Source organism: Trachemys scripta, chromosome 14 (assembly GCF_013100865.1).
Source record: "Trachemys scripta elegans isolate TJP31775 chromosome 14, CAS_Tse_1.0, whole genome shotgun sequence".
NCBI classification, from domain to species: Eukaryota; Metazoa; Chordata; order Testudines; family Emydidae; genus Trachemys; species Trachemys scripta.
The window spans coordinates 33,890,348-33,910,917 of NC_048311.1; the positions used below are offsets into that span (position 1 = coordinate 33,890,348).

Below are 20,570 nucleotides of genomic sequence, written 5' to 3' on the forward strand. Positions count from 1 at the left end.
ACTAAACATACCCAATTCCTTCAGCTTGCTCATATGGCTGCATTCCATCCCTCTGATCATCTTTGTCACTCGCCTCTGGATCCTTTCCAGTTTCTCTACATCCTTTCTATACATTGGTGACCAAAACTGAACACAGTATCTTGCTGAGGCCTAACCAGTGCTGAGTAGAGCAGTACTATCCTCTCCTGTGACTTGCATGCTCTGCCTCTGTTAATGCAGCCTAAAATTGCATTTGCTGGGGTTTTTTGGTTTGTTTGTTTGCAACAGCATCACGTGGGTGACTCATGTTGAAGTTGTGATCCACCGTAACTCCCAGATCCTTCTCAGCAGTATTGTTGCCAAGCCAGTTATCCCCCGTATTTGTGCATTTAGTTTTCTTCCCAAAGTGACATTTGTCTTTGTTGAATTTCACTTTGTTGTCTATAGCCCAGTTCTCCAATTTATCAAGGTCCCTTTGAATTTTAGCTCTATCCTCCAAAGTGTTGACAACCGCTTCTCCCCCCAGCTTTGTGTCATCTGCTAATTGGATTAATATGCTCCCTATTCCTACATTCAGGTCATTAATAAAGATGTTAAACAACACTCGACCCAAAACAGATCCCTGTGCAACCTCACTTGAGACCTCCCTCCAATCTGAAATCATTATGTTAATAGTTCCTCTTCGTTTGCGGTTGTTTAACCAATTATGTATCCACTTAATGGTAGTTCTGTTGAGCCTGCATTTCTCCAACTTATTTATCAGAATGTCATGTGGGACTGTGTCTAAAGCCTTGCTGAAATCCAGGTATATTATGTCCACTGCATTCTTTAGTCATGGACCAGGACCCCATTGTGCTACATGCTGAACGAATGTAGAACAAAGACAGTCCCTGCCCCAAAGAGCTTCCAGTCTAGGTGTAAGACAAGACACAGGTGAATGCTGACAGATGAGGGAGTGCCAGGAGACAATGAGATAGTAATAGTCACAGCTGGGAGTTGGTTTGTTCCTTTTTGTAGTGCTGTTTTTGTTTGAGGATCTAATGTAAAGTCTCACAAAGTGAGACAAGTGCAACAACTTAAAGGGAGTAGCAATTTGGCCAGAGACACAAGGTCATACACAGCAAGTCAAACTTCACCTTCGGCAGCAGAACCAAATCCATTTCACAGCTGTGTGTGGATTTTACCACCCTGTGAAGCTGTGTCCATCTGGGGCTTCTGCTTCCACTGAACTTGTGCTGCAGTCCATGGTATACTACTCTAGAGTGTTTTCTTTACCTGTTCTCACACTGTGTCCCACCTAACCAGCAGCAGAATAAATGCTTCCCACCACAATCCTTGTGGGGAAAGGAGGAACATTGCTCCTTTCCCCTCCTCCTCCTCCTGTCTCCCCCAATGTGAGAATAAGAATGTAAATAGCCCTGCAGAATCCCGCACAACTGGTTAGTGGCCCCTCGTTATGTGCCTTGGGACTGGTGATGTTACTTTTGGTGACCAGTACATTTGGGGTGGGGAAGGATTCTGTTAGTCTGTAAAAACACAGTCTAAATAGAGAGTAAATGCTTAATAAATAAAACTCTCACCTGATAACAAGTGGCGTATGAGAGAGAGGCATTGTGATAGATCTTAATGCAGTTCTGGAAATGCCATTTCACAGAATCATTACTTCATCTCCGCACAATCTCTCTGAAATTCCACAAAATCCAGTAATAGAAGTGTCACAAACCTTTCCCTGCCTAATAAATATTCACCGCTTGGTGCAGCACCACGGTCAGTTAGACACCCCACAATCACACTCATTGCTCCCATCATTACATGCAATAACTGGAAAGAGCAAAAACAAGTGCCAGGTCTCTTTATGAATTTGTGTGTGAAAAATCTCTGGCTCTGAGTAAACAGAATTAACTCCTAGGTAGACCTCCCCTCCTTCAAATGCCCATGTGGAGTTAATGGCCAAAGACAGAATATTTGTTAGCATCACCTCTGAGAAGGAACACTGAGGTTTGCTTCCAGATACAGAGAACAGAAGCCAGTATGGGAGGAGTAGGAATTTTCCATGGACATGGTGAAGTGGTTGGAATGGAAGGGATTCAACCCAGGGGGAAGGGAGGTTAATGAGTCAGTCCTTGGAGACATGGTTTCTACTGCAAATGGGACTTGGAACAGACATAGCCCAACTACATAGACCTTTCTGAAAGTGGAAAGCTGATCTGAGCAAAGCTGCATTTCCTCTCAGTTACAGTGTTCCCCAGGCTGTGAAATGAGGTGTCCACAGACTGTCTAGCCCTCAGTGGGTCTGTTTCAGCAGGAAGGATGCTCTTGTGGTTAAGGCATTGTGTGGGGGTTCCATTCCCTTCTGTGCTGCAGACTCTGCGTGAGACTGGGCAAGGCATTTAACCTCTCGGCACCTCGCTTGCACATCAGTAAAATGGAGGTGGTAACCCTTCCTCCGAACCTTTGTCTGTCATGTCAATTTACGTTGTAAACTTTGGAGTGCCAGGAATGTCTTCTCTGTGTCTGTGCCCAGCTAGTTTCAGGCTCTGGTTCCTGGAAGTCAGTCCTGGTGGTTGGTGCGATGGTTGAAGCCAGCCAGAGGGTCAAGACTGGGCTGAAGGCAATGCTGAAACCGGAGTCGAGGGACAGGCTGTGGGTGAGAGCTGTGGTCAGAATCCATAGACAAGCCAACTCAGTATTGTAGTCAGAATCCAGATGCAGGCCAACAATTGAAGCCGGTTTGGAGTCAGTTCAGAGGTCTGGGGTCAGGAGGTGGATGCAGGACTGGTGCATGGTTGGAATAGGGCACATACCAGGCTGGGATGGGCTGGAACAAGGCTAAGGCAAGGCTGGGGCAGGAGCAGGAACCGGATCAATGGTAGGCTGGAAGGCTAGGGAGTCTGTTACACTGAGCGGCAGTGGAAGGGTTCCTGACCGAGTAGTGCTGTTGCACAGACTAACTTGCAGGTCGGGGGGTGGAGTGTCAGTGAAATACTTGTGCCTAGGGGTCATCTGACCTGGGCCTTGCTCAGGGATAGACTGATGCAGCAGCTTGCCTGAGTGATGAGGCCCTGCCGGCTCTGTTGGAAGGGTAAGTCATGGCAGCCCAGTGAGCAGCCCTGGTCTGGCTACAGGTTTGCCTCACAGCTAGGCTGTTACTATAATACACCTAATAAACTAAGGCACAGTTAGCCCAACCACAGTGTTTTAGGAGGCCTAGGGCATGCATTACGACTGTGGTGCATTAGCAGAGCTATCCAGAGGGTAGTATCCAGCACTGAAATAGTGCGGCTTGCATTGATGGCATTGGTAGAGCTGTGGAAGGGGACAGAGTGCACAGCCCGAGGTGGCAGGCCTGGTGCGGCGTATTTGGCTGCATGCAGGCTGTGTGTGTGAGGTTCACACAGCAATTGCACTGTGCCAGACTCCCGTCATTATGATGTGTCTTTAACTTTCCTGAACATTCATCTTTCCTCTTCATCCAATTTAAGAGAAATAAAAAGACTCCTTGGGAAAGAACTGCAGGGCACATCTTTGAAGGGTCCTCCACCTCTCTGACCAGCAGAGCACGAACAATGCAAGAAGCAGCTCATTCACAACCAGCCCATTCAAAGGCTGCAGCAGGTTTCCACTCTGTAATCCTGGGCTTGGTGAATTCTTTGTAAACTGTGTGCAAACTTCCCTGGGAAAAGATCTTCCTCTTTTAACCTGAAAACAAGGGTGGATCCCACAGGGGGCCGGGATGGAATGTCCTCTGCAGTGCAGGAGGCAAGAGCCTTGCAATATGAGCACTTATCTTTTTAGTACACTATGTAATTGCTGCCTGACAGTCTAATCAACCGTTAAAAACACTAAAGCTCAGGAGAATTCACCATTGTTGTTCAATATGTATCTCCCCCCACCTGCTCACCACCCTAGGCTCTGTCATTCACCCAGAGGCAGCCCTGGGCCTGCTGCTGAGGCTGAGTGCAGCCTTTGGGACGGCTGCTGGAACAGGACTGTTTGTCCACTGACTGTATTCACCAGTCTCTCCAGTAAAGAGCCCGTGGAGGAGGGAGCTGTGGAGGCAGTATGGAGCAAGCCTGGAGCAGGCTGAATTCTCCATCCTTTCCCACTGATACCAGTCTCTTAATATGATAGCAAGGGAGATGCAGTCTCTCACTTCTGAAAGTGCGTATATCCCTGGACTACTCTGTCCCTCCAGCCCAGGAGCTGTGTGGGTATTCTGGGAGAATATTTCCATCTGCATTACTAACCAGACTGCCTATGTGACCGCCTCCTCTGGAGGAGTTTTGCCAAGACACAAGGTCTAGGGTCTGCCTCCAGAATGCCCAAAGACATGGGTTAGGAGCTTTGTACATGGAAATCTGGCTTCTGGCTTGGAGAGTTAAATTTGCTGCTCTTTTCCCATCTTCGCTGCTATAGCTGGGACATGTTCCTTCCTCCCAGCCCGATAATGCAATCTCTTTCCTTCATTAATGCCTCAGCACCTTCCTCGCTGGTCGTGTCACCTGCACAAAGTGCCTGCTCACCAACAAGTCAGCAAACAGAAATTCTGGGGTTGCTTCCTAATCTAGGTCTCTTGCAAGGTGATGTTGTGCACAGCTTTCCTCCTCCTTAGAGAAGGGATCCTGACCGCTGTCAACCTTGGAGATGGAGACATCTCCATCCGTGCACATCTCAGTACCTAAGGCTTTTGCCTTTCCTCACTGTGACTTTGGAGCAGAAAGTGAAAGCAAAGTGTGCTGGAGCTAGCTGGAGTCTCCCACCAGTTGGCCACCTGTAGCTACTGACAGAAAGGAGTTCTGGGAAGGGATACTGCCCAGGCCAACTCCAGCAATAGCTTTGATGGAGGATGAAGATCTTGCAAACCCTTTCTTATGTGACCCTTAGAATCTTTGTGTCCATGCACGTGGTGTCCTCAGATGCATGCTCTCATGCAAAGAGGCATGCATGTGCATCCACATCAGGATTTGATGCTTTGAGAAGAGATGGAAAGCACAGTCTGAGAGTTCCCTGAGTCTACCTGGCATTAGCCACCTGATGGACTGTCTGGAGATGCCCTCTGCCTGTCTAACTCTAGCTGTGAGTGGCAGACAAATCCCAGCCTCGAGGAGCCTTCCTCCTATCTGGCATCAGCGCAGACTACAGGAGTCCCCTCCTCAGACACCTGGTGCAGCGTTTGCAGGGCACTCCTGCCATGGACTGCAGGGCCCCAGGCAAATGCATTGTGCTTCCCGTTGCCCACCCCACATGCCCCAGCTGCTTTGCCAGGGAAGCCTGCATGCGGGAGATTCAGCTTGTTGAGGAGCACCGGGCTCGGCTGTGACTCTGAGCAATTCTCGCTCACACTTTCTTAAGTAATGATTTGTCTTTATTTTTTTCTCTCTCTTGGGTAAAACTAATGGCCCTGGCTGACAATGACAGGGTGTATTGATTGGAAAGCGTAAATTAAGGAGTGCTCCGTCTCGGGAACAATGAGAACGAAGGTGGCGTGCTGGGTGAGAGCCGCGGAGGCGAACGCCAGCCCCGCCGGGCACCGTGTGCCAGGTGACATCGTTCTCTGTAAAGAGCTTTTCAGCCCCTTCTCCGGCGCTGGTGATGGACAAGCCTAATTATGGCTGCAGCCATGATCTGCTGTCTCCCATTTACTGCCATTGTGAAGCCTCTCCGGGGACTCAGCCTCCCTGATGTGGTTACAGTTTATTTACTTCCTCTGGCCCTTCTGCCCCCCTGACTGATTGACTCAATTGCACAAATTGACCCCCTGTAACTAGCTTTTATCTCCTTTGTCCCTCTTGGCTTCCCCACCCCCCTCTAAGCGCATTGATTGATCACCAAACTCCTTGCAGGTAGCTGTCGATGGGCCAATCTCTGCACTGCTGAGCCACAAACAGAAAATAAAATCAAAGTGATAAGCGTGGCGGCTTTGCCCAACACGCCAGGTTACACAGCCGGCCCACAGGCATGGAACACCAGGGCCTCCCTGCCTGTCCCTGCAGCCTGCATGTGCTTTGCGGCCATTGAGGCTTCTCTGTGCCCTTGTGATCAGTTTGTAGACGAATCCCTTGCAAAAGTCCAAGGGAGTGGGTGGGACTAGTGCCCTCGTTGTGAATCTTTTCCCTACCACAACTCCAACAGCAAAAGTTATACCCCCCCCCCCCGTAGGGGTGTCCCAAAGAAAAGAAAAAAGGGCGCATCCCCCCGGCATGTCTGTGAGGGGACAGCAGACCAGGATGGAGAAGCCTGGGAAGTGCTGCGTTTGATGGGCCTTGGTAGAGCTGTACTGGGGAAGTTCACACAGCAGCTGTCTGCACTACAAGTAAAAGGCAGTGTTGTCTAGTGGTTAGAATACCGAAGGGGCAGTCAGGAGGCTGGGCTGCCACTGAGATCTTTTGGTGAGCAGCTTGAAGCATCATTGGTGATGATCACTATGGATTGTGTCTGGAATGTCTCTGCCCCCATCTCTCTCTTCCCAACGGCTAAAATGCACTCACTACAGGGCTGTGATTTCCCCAGCCATGTTCTGTATGTGCCCAGAGGAGCCCGGGTCACTCCAGCACTCAGCACCTTGTGGAATTAGGGCGGGTAGGTAGTGCTATGGAGGAGTGTGCAGTGTGCTTTGCCACAGAGCCACCCTTAACTGTGGTGGTACTAGGCTTCCTGGAAGCCAGCCATATTTCCTCTTCAACCAAAGTCTGAGTAGGATGTGAGCGCCTGCCAAAGAGTGGGGGAGGGGAAGGGGTGAAGGAGAAAGGTGCTGAGGAGAATGTCCCCAACTTTACTGAGACCTGGCCATTGCAGTGAGGGTCACAGCTTGCTCCCACTGCTGTCAAGACAAAATTGCCATTTATGGCAAACAAAGCAAGAGGTGGAAGGAAACTAGGCCCTGTCCCCTGAGACAGGAGGGTGGTGAGCTGGGCGCCTCAGCCACCATGTGCAGCACAAGAGACATGCACAGCTCACGGGCGTCACTTAGGGGTATGCTCCTGAAAGGACGGACCCTCCTGCCAAGGGACAGCTGGCTTGGTAACCTCAGGCACTGGGATGGCCTGATAGCACAAGGCCCAGTCAGCCACATGTAGGGGAGAGAAAGGGTCTAAAAAAACCCTTTGGCCAGGTTGTCAATGTGTAAGGAGTGCACACAAAGAGCCATGTCTCAAAAACAAGTGGGGAGGAAAGGGCTAAGCCTGCCCAACCCCTCCAGCCAGTGGCACAGGTGTGCTGCAACCTCCCCATCCCCACTGCCCCTAGAAACAGCTAGCAGCTCAATCCTTCTTTGAATCTACATTGCTGAATTTCCATAGACTAGCTTTCCTGTGGTCCCAGGAGTGTGAGAGCATCAGAACGGCCACTCTGGGTCAGACCAGTGGTCCATGTAGCCCAGCATCCTGTCTCTGACAGTGGCTGGTGCCAGATGCTTCTGGGGGAGTGAACAGAACAGGGCAGAAGTGATCCACCCCATCTTCCTCTTCTGGCTTCTAGCAGTCAGGGTTTAGAGACATCCAGGCATGGGATTACATCCCCAACCATCTTGGCTAATAGCCATCAATGGGCCTGTCAACCATGAACTTATCTAGTTCTTTTTGAAACCTAGTTATACTTTTAGCCTTAACAACATCCCCTGGCAAAGAGGACCACAGACTGACTGTGTGTTGTGTGAAGAAGTACTTCCTTATGTTTTTTTTTTAAACCTGCTGCCTATTAATTTCATCTGGTGACCCCTGGTTTTTGTATTGTGGGAAAGAGTAAATAACACTTCTCGATTCACTTTGTTCATACCGTTCATGATTTTATAGACCTCTGTCAGATCCCCTCCTTTGTTGTCTCTTTTCTAAGATGAAGAGCCCTAATCTTTAGTCTCTCCCTCTATGGAAGCCGTTCCATACCCTTGCTCATCTTTTCTGCCTGTCTCTGAACCTTTTCCAGCTCCACTATATCCTTTTTGAGATGGGGTGACCAGAACAGGACACACTATGGTATGGGCACACCATGGATTTATATAGTGGCATTATGGTAGTTTGTTTAATTTTCTATCCTTTTCCTAATAATTCCTAACATATTGTTAGTCTTTTTGACCACTTCTGTGCATTGAGGTGAAGTTTTCAGAGAACTATCCACAGTGACTCCAAGATCTCTTTCTTGAGTGGTAACAGCTAATTTAGAATCCATCGTTATATATGTGTATTTGGGATTATTTTTTCCAATATGCATTACTTTGTGCTTATCAGTGTTGAATTTCATCTGCCATTTTGTTGCCCAGTCACTGAATTTAGTGAGATTCCTTTGTAACTCTCTGCAGTCTGCTTTGGACTTAACTATCTTAAGTAATTTTGTATCATCTGCAACCTCAGTACCTCTTTTTCCAGATCATGTATGACTATAATATGTTGAACAGGACTGGTCCCAGTATGGATCCTTGGGGGACCCCATTCTTTACCGCTCTCTACTGTGAAAACTGGCCTTTTATTCTTCCCTTGTGTTCTTATCTTTTAACCAGTTACTGATCCACAAAAGGACCTTCCCTCTTATCCCATGGCTGCTTAGTTTCCATAAGAGCCTTTGGTGAGGGACCTTGTCAAAGGCTTTCTAAAAATCCAAGTACATTCTATCCACTGGATCCCCCTTCTTCCATATGCTTGTAAGGTGGCACGAAGGGTGGGTGCCTCCTCACAGCACAGCAGGGCATTCCATGTAGTCCTGCAAGGGGCCGGCCACTGCACGAACTGTCCCGTTAGAAGGAATCTGTGCCCTCCTCTCTCTCCTGTTTGCACTCTTTGCAGCAGTGATTTGGTTTTCAAAGAACCTAGCTCAGGGAAGGGGGATCCCAGTAATTGCTGGAATATAGAGTGGAGGGTTTAATGAAGGAAGACCTCCACAGAGGTGATGTGAGTTTATGGGATGTCTGTGTAATATCATTGGCCATAAATTTTATTGTGGGAGAAGGGGCTGGAAGATCCAGACATTGATTCTGCTCCTTCCATCCTTTGGCTGGACCACACTGCAGCCAGGGGAGGGGGAGGTTATGGTGCCCCCCAGGTGCTCATAATGAATCCTAGATGCTGTCATGTGAATAAAGATGATGCTAATAAAGCAGGGAGGGGCAAGTGCTTGGAATCTGAGAGAACAAGGCAGGGCTGGGCTGGAAATAAAAGGCACGTATAACTTCTCCATCTTCTGGTGATGGTTCAGAGGAGGGTGGGAAAGTCAGAGCTAGGGTGGGAAAGTCATGAGCTCTGCTTATGTTCCTCAAGCAGGTGAGAAGAGTGTCCCTCAATTCTGACCTGCAACCCCCTGTTATCCCACCTCAATGCTTACAGCCCCCACTACTCTTCCTGTCCTGCATCCCTGTGACGGGCTGGATCACAGAAACCCCCTTGGGAGTTGCCACCTGATGTGCCAAGACTACCTCTGCTCCTGTTTTCCCTGCCAGATCAGGACTTCAGCACCCTGTTTTGCTGAGCCAGACTTTTCCATTTGCTCCAACACGGACCCAGGGTCTGAATCACTTGCCCCAAAGCTGCAAGTTTACCTGAAAACAGCTCACAGAAGTGTGCTTGTTTTTAGCACTCAGATGCCCAACTCCCAATGGGGTCTAAACCCAGATAAATTTGTTTTACCCTGCATAAAGCTTATACAGGGCAAACTCATAAATTGTTCGCCCTCTATAACACTGATAGAGAGATATGCACAGTTATTTGCTTCCCTAGGTATTAATACATACTCTGAGTAAATTACTAAATAAAAAGTGATTTTATTAAATACAGACAGTAGGATTTAAGTGGTTCCAAGTAGTAACAGACAGAACAAAGTAAGTCACCAAGCAAAATAAAATAAAATGTGCAAATCTATGCCTAATCAAACTGAATACAGATAATCTCACCCTTAGAGATGCTTCAGTAAATTTTTTCTTAGACTGGACACCTTTCAGGCCTGGGCACAATTCTTTCCCCTGGTACAGCTCTTGTTGCAGCTCAGGTGATAGCTAGGGGATTCTTCATGATGGCTCCTCTCCCTTTCTTTCTTCTCTTTCACCCCTTTATATATCTTTTGCATAAGGCGAGAACCCTTTGTCCCTCTGGGTTTCCACCCCCCCCACGGGAGCACCAGATTAAAGATGGATTCCAGTTCAGGTGACATGATCACATGTCACTGCAAGACTTCATTACTCACTTGCCAGCACACACATATACAGGAAGACTCACAGGTAAACACAGCCATCTGCAGACAATGGGAGTCATCAAGATTCCAAACCATCATTAATGGCCCACACTTTACATAATTAGAATAGGCCCTCAGAGTTATATTTTATATTTCTAGTTTTAGATACAAGAGTGGTACATTTATACAAATCGGATGATCACACTCAGTAGATTATAAGATTTGTAATGATACCTTACAAGAGACCTTTTGCATGAAGCATATCCCAGTTACATTATATTCACTTTTTACCATATTTTTCTAAAACCATATAGACTGCACAACGTCACAATCCCTACACAACAGCTTTGCCAGTGGCATCTCATTCCTGACCTGTGCACCTGCTGCAATTCAATCCTTTCCTTCCAAAGCCCTGCCAGCACTCCTTGGTTGTGACCTGCAGCACCTCCTGCAGTTCCTAGCTGCCCCACCTTCCACGCACAGCTGTGCCAGCACACCCCAGTCCTCACCTACACTTTCACTGCTATGCCCATCCTCTTTCTGACCTGACAACCATGCCAGACTCTGTGCTGAGTCTTTGCATGTTTCCCACGTCCATTATGCATTAGTCTGAGGCTGCCCAACTCATCTTCTGTGTGACCAGATCAGCAGGTGGTGCTTCCTCCAGAAGTGAAGGGCTAGTTCACTAACCCGCAATTCCAGGGAGCCCCCCACCCCCACTTGCCCTGTGCAAGGAAGATCTACAGCTGTATTTTGGGGAGGCTAATAAGAGTGCCTTAGTGCAGGGGTTCTCAAACGTCATTGCACTCCGACCCCCTTCTGACAACAAATATTACTTCATGACCCCTGGAGGGGGGACCGAAGCCTGGGCCCGCCTGAGCCCCACTGCTCTGGGCAGGGGGACCAAAGCTGAAGCTCAAGGGCTGAAGCAGGGGGCCTACAACCGGAGTCCCGCCATGCAGGGCTGAACCCCTCAGGCTTTGGCTTCCACGCTGGGCAGTGGGGCTTGGGCTTCAGCCCTGGGCCTCAGCAAGTCTAAGCCAGCCCTGGTGACCTCATTCAAAGGGGGTCGAGACCCACAGTTCGAGAACCACTGCCTTAGTATTATGTTGTGGTAGTGTCCAAAGGCCCTGATCAGGATTGGGACTTGTACTAGGCACTGCACACGCCGAAGAGAGACCGTCCCAGAGAGCATGCTTTGCACGTGTGTCCATCCCAAGCTTTGGGTACCCCTTACCACAAACAGGAGTCCTTAAATCACATGAAAGCACAGAGTAGGGAAGCAACTTGCCTCAAGGTCTCATAACCAGACAGTGGCAGAACCACTAATAGGACCCAGGTCTCCTGACTCCTACATCCACACTCTGACTGCTAGATCATTCTGCTTCCCTGCTTCTGACATGCTCAGAGCTAGAGCTTGATTTCCTTTGGCTCAAGCTGAGGAAAGGTTGGAGGGGGGCAGGAGGTTCCGAAAGCTTCTCGCCCCATGCCATGCCCCACTAAGGCTGTGATGTCCAGCAGTGCTTAGCTACAGGGAGGAGAGGTGCCTCTGGGCAGCATGTGTTGTGGGTCAAGTTCTGTCCCACCTCCTCCAGACCCCACTGCCAATAGTGTCTTAAAAAAACAATTGATTTTCCTTGCTGCTAGTGCTTAAGCTGGACTTTGCAGCAGCAGCAGGAGAAGAGGCCTGATTAGAATCTCTCTGAAGAGGGCAGTGAGTTATAATAATGGACACTCTTCTAGCTGTCTGTGCCGCTCATAAATCTATCCCCTTCCGAAAGTGCAGATGGTCCATAATCGTCCATCATTCCAGAGTTCAGCACCGTACAGCTCCTGGGTGGGTTTCTCCTCTGAGGCTTCTTTTTCTGCAAGCTAAACGGAACTGCGACTCCATGCAAGCTCTTTCTGTAATGGAGTGTGAGCAGCCCAACCGTCAGCAGTGATTTAGGAGAGAACGGACAATAAATATCCTGAGGTTGGGGCTGGAAGCAGCCAGCATGAGAGGGAGGGAGCCAGGCCTGTAACTGTACTTACACAGACCAGTGTGGGTGGCTACTTAGCCAGGGCTTGGGCAGCTCACTGGGCTTGTAGGGGCAGGGGCTGGAATAGGGGAGACTGAGGGATCTTTCCCTGAGCACCTGGGGTTGCAGCATTAGCCTGGGTTGAAATGCTGAGCTGTGTGGAGGCTCGGTCCTCCCGTCCCCTCACAGCCTGCACTGGGTCCCCAGAGTGGTGGTAGCTCAAAGCAGTAGCATGGTGGTCCTGTAAGAGTGGGCCCTCAGGATACTCCTGTGTGGCAGGTCCCAGGTGGCTCCAGCATGGCATCGCTGTAGGAATCAATGCAGTGCCATTCCAAGGTTGGTGCAGTGATTTCAGCCAGTGCCAGCAGCAGCAGTAAGAAGGGACATGTCGAGGAGGTGAGTCGTCAGGTCAGGAAGGGCCCTGGACACGTTTTGAGGAGTGGACAGTGTTTCAGTGTCTCATTTCCCCATCCCCTCTCCCACATGCCCCAATGATGGATTACGCTCTGCATCCTTGAGCTGGGGGGCTGGTCTCTTTCCTTGCCCCTGCTAACCCGCATCTTGCCTGGGCTGAGTTTGAAGGGGAAGCTGGGAACTTAGTTGGAGAGGCAGAGACAGGAGGCAGGTGTCCGGTACCTTGCACTGCTGTCAGCTGCAGCCAAAGAGGCTGCTCCTAACCAGGCTGAGAGCAAAGCAGTGTGTTTAATTACCGTTTCCAGCCAGGGAGCCAGCCTGCCACTCACTAACCCATAAAACCAGAGTTTGCGTCACAGGATTCAGGCTGCCCCTCTTATCGGTGCCGCTGGTGCAAAATGTGCGTTTTGAAGGCTAAAACTGCACCCCTCAACTCATTTGCCAGATGTCAGCTAGCATCAGGGCTGCCACTGGCCCATGGCTGATTGGTTGGCGCATGGAAAGGCTCTGCTGTATGGCATGCACCCTTCTGGCAGAGAGAACGTTACAATGCACAGTCCAGGTCACTCGGTGCCACTTACTGGCTGTTTATTTCCTGCGCTGTTAGCTTCTTTTCCTCCCGGCCCTGCTTTGTGCTGTGCTGCTCTTGGGGTAGCTTGTGCTCTCAGCACTTGGCGTGCAAGGCAGCCAATCTCAGCTGCTGGAAGGTGCTGTATTCTCATGCCTCATGCTGTGTTCTCCTGGCCTTGGAGGCTGGCATACTCTTGTGTCTCAGCTCTCCTTAGCAAGTCCTTTCTCATCCCTGCACCTGTGGTGGGGAGGATTGGGCAAGCTGCTGCTGCTTCTCCATGGGAACCTGAAGGATTGCAAACAGATTTAACAGTGTGAGTGCGGAGTTCTCCCCTCCCCAGCTCTGCAGCGGAGCAGCCCGCTATGACATCTCTCTGGTCACCGATTTAAAAAGTTCTTTCATTTCCATTTTAATGAGATGTTGGTACTGCCCCACACCTCTCTCAAGCTGCAGGCAGAGTGAGCAGCTTGCACAGTCATGGCACAGGGTGCAAAACTCAACAGCTTCTCTGCAAAGCCAGCATAAAGGAGAGCAGAAGACTTCTAATTCCCTCTGGTGTGGAAAACAGGGCCAGCAGTTGGGGAGAGCTTGTGAATTGTAACCTCTCACACTCCTAAAGTGCTTCACAGCCTAATTAAAGCAATGGCAGCAACTCCCACCCCCACTGAAACGCTCCCATGGGACGCAGCACAGCTGTCTAAGACAGGAACTGAAGAAAAGTTCCAAATCCACTTGAAGCTGCAGGGAAATGTAGGGAGACAGAAGCTAAGGGTGGGAACACTCCCCTTTGGCAGCTCCAACTAGGGTGACCAGACAGCAAGTGTGAAAAATCGGGACAGGGGGTGGAGGGTATTAGGAGCCTATATAAGAAAAAGACTAAAAATCAGGACTGTCCCTGTAAAATCGGGACATCTGGTCAGCCTAGCTCCAACAGAGCCTGTCACGGATCCCTCTGGGGTCAGAACAGGTTTGGAATGAGAAGCTAGAAGAGGATTCATGTTCTCCCTCTCTCTTCCGTCCCCGCCCATTCTCTTCCTTCCTGTATCTTCCTGCTTGCTCCCCAGGAGATCTCACAGCACCTTTCCCAACATGCAAAGCGAGGGGCCTTATGTGCAGCAAGATATCCAGCAGCCCATTGTCCCTAACAAAACAAACTCCCTTTGTGCTCATCTGCCTTCACAATAACCCGGATCCAACAACTTTCTCTGCCTTCCCCCTAGAATCTGGGTGCAGAATTGTCCTCTGGCACCTCATCAAGCAAATAGTCAACAGAATTCCAAGTCATTGATCTGCTGCAGCCTCAGGACACAGAGAACCCAGGGAGGCAGAGTTTGAAAACAAAGTAAGTGCGGCAAGTCTCCATTACAGCAGTCTTTCCTCTCGGCAGCTTCAGTCCCTGCTTGTTACTGGTTTAAGGTGTTAAAGGTGCCCTGGCTTTGGGGCTGGTTACAGGCACCTCTCCACAGTCTCTTCAGCCCTTGCTTTTCCCTCTTGGTGTGTGTGTTGGTGTCTCTCGGGGTTTTCGATGGTTCCCCGCTCTCTTTGGCTCCTGCCTTGTTCCCCCTGGCTGGTCCCCACTAGGGAGAAGCCTGCAGACGCGTGCTGCAGTATTGACACTGACGGTGGTGGTGCAGGCAGAATGTGAAACCCAGCTGTGTTAAGTATCTTTATCGACTCCTGCGTGGGAGTCAATAGCAGCTTTATTATAGTTATTGTACTTGGTAGTTAATATCTGCCACGTGTCTGAGTCTGTAGAGACCAGGCGATGAGGGCAAGGACTGAACAGCGGCTCGTCAGGTTCAGACCCTCCTTGGCCTAGAGTCAGGGCACAGATTCCTCTCCGTGGGGCTTGAGCCGTGGGCCTGAGGTTTTCATTCTTCAGCCTGGCCAGCACCCTTTAAGGAGCATCTAATCCCAGCCTTCCCTGGGGAGGGAGTTTTACCCCTGTCACCTCCCTTCCCTGGAGTTCTGGCTTTCCAGCACGTTCCTGGGCTCCGGAGGTTGAACAACCCAAGTGCTAAGCTGCAGTTTATGGTATGGTTTTGTCTGAGGCAATCCCATTCCAGTTTATTTGGGTTAATTGTCCCCTCTGCTCCCCCATGAAGAAATGGTAGATGGCACATTCAGGTTGCCAGCCTGGTCTGTACAGAAATCTTTGCAGTAGCCCCAAGCGGGAAATGGGGCCCATTGTTTGCCCTGGCAGGCAGCAAGGGGCGCTAATAGGAAATATCAGAGCTTTCCTCCAAGGAGCCCTCCACTAAACCTCTGCCTGCCAGAAGCTGGGACTGGATGACAGGGGATGGATCACTGAATAAATTGCCTAGTTCTGTTCACTCCCTCCGAAGCACCTGCCACTGGCCTTTGTCGGAAGACAGGCTGCTGGGCTAAACGGATCATTGGTCTGACCCAGTGTGGCCATTCTTCTGTTCCTGGTGCCAAGCAAGCTGTATTCAATTCAATCTCCTTTTGATTGGCGCTGCCTCCAGGGTGAGCTCCAGAGGATGCACCCACCTCTGCCGAGTGGCATAATTTACAAGAGTCCCGCGGCGTGGCATTTAAGTGCCTCTATTAACACTGTGCATTTTGCTCATTGCAGGCCTGGGCCCACAGAGACCCTCGTGTGGCAGGCAGCCTGCAGAAACGCTAGGTTGCTTTAATTGGTTTGAAGCTCTTGCTGCCGGCCGTGGAGGGGTCTCTTTCCTTGAGTAATGACCTGGAATTTGATCAAGCGGCTTTTATTAGCTTGTAATACTAGAAGTGTAAGTGTATGGAATCAAAGCAAGGCAGGCTCTGGCATGTGCTGAGAACCACAGGGCTGGGGAGGAGAGTGGCTCTCACTGCCAGCCGCCCTGGCAAATTAAAACAACCCAGCATCCTGTTAGAGGAATTGAGCTCCTAATGATAGTGCTGCTCTCACATGAGCAGGCACATGCTGCCAGAGCAGCCCAGCTGCCTCCACACTGTGGAAGAAATTCAGCCTCTGCTGCACAGGTGACCCTTCCCATCCTGAGGGATCCTCCCCGTTCCATGGGGCAGAGCCCACTTTGCCATGGATCTGTGCCCCTCCCAGTGCCCATATGGTTGGCAGGTCCGTGGTGCTCTTTGCAGACCCCGTGCCTGCTGGCATTCTGATAATCGTTTCCTAAAGAGCATCGAGGCTGAACCATGTTCCAATGCTCAGTCTATTAGAGCACGTTCTAGTCTCCTGGGGAAGCAGGGGAAGCTCCTTCACTGGAGCCATTTAAAGATAAATACGCCCTAGGGAGCAATCCTGCAGGGGGATCTGGGGGAAGATTCCATTCCCATCTCTGGCAGCTTTGCTTCCACCTGCGAATCCTGTGAGACCTAGAGCTCTGCGCGCTGTCACCTGCACTCAGACTTCCTCCTCTGGCACTACCTGGCCTTCCTGTGGCACTGGGGTGCCTCGGCATGTCCTTTCACTGAGAATGACTCTCTCCTTGCTGAATCCAGCTGTCAGCCTGGCTGTGCTTGTGCTGGGCACCTTGACAAGGGAGTTAGCTGGCCTGATGGCTCCTGCTGGAACAGCTGCACAGAGGAGAGCTGCTTTTCCTAGTCAGTGAGAGGCTCTGGCTGTAGCAGTGAGTTCTTAGGGGTCCTGGGTATGTCTGCACTGCAATTGGGTGGTGTGATTGCAGCACATGTAGGCATGCCCCAGCTACCTTCCATCTAGCTAGATCAAAGCTCGCTTGAGTACCAATAGCAGGGTGGCAGGGGTGGTGCCATGGGCTCACGGCTTGATCACGTGTGTACCCAGGGTTCTGGGCAGGATCGTCCTTGGGATGCTCGTCTGTGCTGCCATGGCCACACTGCTGCTGTTACTCGTGCTACCTTTGATCTAACTCGGGTGTGTCTAAACAAGTTGCAGTCACGCTGATTGCAGGAGACATATCCATTGCCTGGAAACAGGCCCCGGGGACTGATAATAGCCACAGGGGGCTGAGCCAGTGAGGGGTGGTGTCGCTGTCAGGTGTATGTGTGTGGGAGATAGTGGTAGAGAGATCTAGGCAGTGACATGGCTGCAGGGGTAGAGAACACAGGTGGCATTGGAGGTGTGGAGGACAGCACTGGGTAGGCGCCAGGGTCAGGTTTATTGTGGCTGGGACACAGCACAGAAGTCAGGAATGACAGGAGAAGCCCAGGTGGCAGAGGGGGAGTATGTTTGTGTGGGGCGGTGGAGGTGCAGGGCTCAGGATTATCAGGACTGGGGCACAAGCGTGGAGGTCAGGAATGCCTGGGTTGGGGATAGAGGCAGGAGAGGAGTACCCATGTGGGTGTGGGGAGGCTGGGACATGTCTGTCTGGGGAGGAGGCAGGATTTCAAGAAAGGAAATTCCTGTGGTGCGTGCCAGTTTGGTGAATCTCTTTCATCAGTATTTGTCGTTTGTCTGTGTCAAGAGCAGCACCCAGTGCGGGACTGTCGGTATGGCTAGGTTCTCATTTAGAGCCCGTTGGCAGGGCATCTGTACACGCCTCTGCAGAGATCTGCACAGAGGCCGTGTCCGTTTCTGGTGTTACTCTGGGAACCCTGGGGTTTGCACCACGTGCCAGTGCTGTCTAGTTGGCTGGGCTGGGCCTGTTTGGCGGTGGATCCTGCTCTTCGGTTTTGGTGTGTAACAGGCACTGGGGAATGTGGGTTTGAATAGGACTCTCAGTAGCCCCAGAGCCATAGGCCTAGCGTGTTGGCATTGTCAGACGTTGCTGCACTGCCTACCCTGCACAGGAGAGCAGCAGAATTGCTTGGCATTGGCGTGTATGTCTGCTGAGAACAGCAGCGGCACTAGGAACCCACCATGGCAGAGGAGCAGGGCTGGGGCAGCAAACCCAAGGGTGATTATTGGGCAGGTTGGTGGGAGCTGGCACCTCGCTTTGCCTGCAGTGGATACAGGCAGCTGGTTTCCCTTCTCCTGACCAGCTGTTTGTCAAACTTCTGCCAGAACAACTCCCAGCCTTTAGGTCCTGTGCCAGCCCCAAAGCCCCTGCACTGACTCTCCCTGTCCTGGAGGTACCAGCCCTTGTGCTGGCTAGTGGCTCTGAGGGCAGCTCCAGCCCTGGCGTTCTCCCTGTCCCAGACACTTTCCCGAATGGGGAGGGCTTGCGGCCAGCGAGGAGGTTCTGGCAGCAGCTGCCGGGTTTAAGCTAATAAACCAATGTTAAGTATCCACTCACTGGAGCCCCCTGACGTCTCGTTATGTGCCCAGAGGAGCCAGAGGGTCCTGACGCCTCTGAACTGATGATTGGTTTTGTAATGCTAATAACTATAGAGGAACAGGTAGCACTGGGGCAGGAGAGCCGCTGCCTCCCTCCCCGGGGCCCCTAACACAGTGCCTTGCCAAGCAAACGTGTGGGGGGCAGCAGCATCCCGCCACCCTGGCACAGCAGGAGGTGCTCCACAGGCCTCTTCCGCTCTCCTCCCCTCTTCAGTGAATCGCTATTAAGTCAGTTACCCCAGCCCTGGAACCTTCTCTGGCTATTAATCTCCATTGCTCTGGTCCATAAGTCTCTTGGGAGTAGGTGGTATTCCTGGGTCTTGTCACTGCAGCCCCCTGCTCCATGTCCTCTGCTTCGCTGGGTGAGTTCAGCTGATCCCCTGTTGTTCTCCTGGCACTGGGAGTGTGATTAGTCCCAGCACCACAGCCTTGTGAAGCCAGGCACCCAGCAGGCGGCTTCCTGCTATCTGCTCAGCGTGGGGAGGAGGGGTGGCAGCACTGGCTCCCCCAGGCTGGGCCTTTTCTGACTGCCCAGAGAGTGGGTGGGAACACGTGCAGTAATGGCACATGCCGTCAAGTGTTGGGGAGCTCTCCCCAAGCACAGACAGGAGCCCCACTGAGGTTGCTTGGCCCACAGGGAACCTTGGTGTGTTATCCAGATGCAGGGGATAGTGAGACTGTCTGCTGCCCGGATTCCAGCCTAGGGAATGGCAGCTGGCTGGGCCGAGCTCCCCTGCAGTCTGGCATGAAGAGGGGGTTCTGAACAGCTAGCATAAGCTGTTGCCTTCTGCCCCAGTGAGGCTACTTCTCCAGCCTGGTAAGAAAAGTGATGCCTATGTGTAGTTTGCATCATCAATTTGTAAAACACTTTGGGACGTACCTGCTGCAAGATGCTGTATGAGAGGGAGGCCGTTCCTGTCTGGGGTGGGATGTAGGTGTAGCAGAGGGTTGGACACCCACCCACACACACACACACACCCATGTTATGCTGTGAGATTCTCTCAGCAGCAGAATGAGTCGGTAAGTGACACAATGGAGCCAGAACTCCAGGCTGTTCCAGGCCAGTTTGCAAAAAGTTGGAGGATCGGGAAAGCAGAGGTCTTTAGAAATCCATTGCTCCTATAATTACACATGTGATGTTGCTCATAGCTATCTACCTACACACCATGCTCCTCACTGACCAGGAGGATGTGGTGTGCCTCTTTTCACCTAGCCCACACAACGGTGCAGGTTTCTATGCTGCCCTATTGTCCATCCTGGTGTATCCCATACCTGCTGAGGGCTCAGCGCCTTTGTCCTTAACACACAGCACTAGGAAAGGGGTTCTGGGTATTGCATGGCCACCTTTGCTATTTAGACCCTCTTCCATCTACAGCAGAAGGTTCTCAAGGCTGCTCTGGCAGTGGGGATTAAAATGGGACTTAAGTGGGAGGGGAGCTGAGCTGCACCAGCTGCCCTTGGCCTGAGAGCGAGCCTCCCACTGTAACGGGGGGGCCTGATATGGTGGGGAGAGAGGCCTGTACTGAGAGGGGGGTCTGAGCTGGAGCCTTAGCATCAGGGACTCCACGTCCCCGTCCCCCCCCCCCCCACACACACACACCCCGCCACACCGTAGCTTGCAAATAGCTCTCTTTGTATTGCACACAGTGCTCAGGCTGAACTGCGGGGAGGCGCCACAAACCCTTCACCAGGGCCAGTGCTGGCCCACCTTGCATCTCAGGCTGGGAAAGTGCTGCGTCAACTCCCGAGTGCACTCCCAGCTAACACGCGCCCCTCCCTGCACGGGGGTGGAGGAGCATAACCATTTCTCCCAGTGTGAACCAACAGTGCACCCTGTGCTGCTAGAGGAACTGGGGAGACTCCGGGGTATGTGTATGCTGCACACTAAGCCCATGGCTCTGGGACCTGGGCTCGTGGACTCGCTGTTTCCCAGCTCGAGTGTCCACACTTCATTGTACGCCTGGGTTTACAAGTGCTAGACCCAGGTCTCACAGCCGAGCTAACGTCCATACTGCCCCACTCAGACCTCTGTGGCTTGAGCTGCATCCACAGTGCAAAATGACAGGGCTTGGACCTGAGACCCAGCAGGACTCAGGCTCTGACCCATCTCCCAAGGAGGGCCCTAGGACCTGCTCCTGAGCACTTGCTGGATTTGTGAGTGGATGGAAGCGGGGCTTGGGCTCAAACCTGAGTCAGAGCCTGGGCT

At 51.4% G+C, this 20,570-nt stretch overlaps 1 protein-coding gene across 3 annotated transcripts in view; it reads left to right on the top strand.

The window, feature by feature from the left end:
- RBFOX3 (RNA binding fox-1 homolog 3) overlaps positions 1-20,570 on the top strand; it is a 338,241-nt gene that overhangs the window by 183,604 nt on the left and 134,067 nt on the right. For 2 of the 3 annotated variants that reach the window (XM_034790151.1, XM_034790152.1), the window contains exon 4: positions 14,358-14,479. The exons of the other annotated variant lie outside the window; for it this stretch is intronic. The gene's annotated coding sequence lies outside the window, so the exon portion shown is untranslated. The remainder of the gene's footprint in view (positions 1-14,357; positions 14,480-20,570) is intronic. 3 annotated transcript variants of the gene reach the window in all.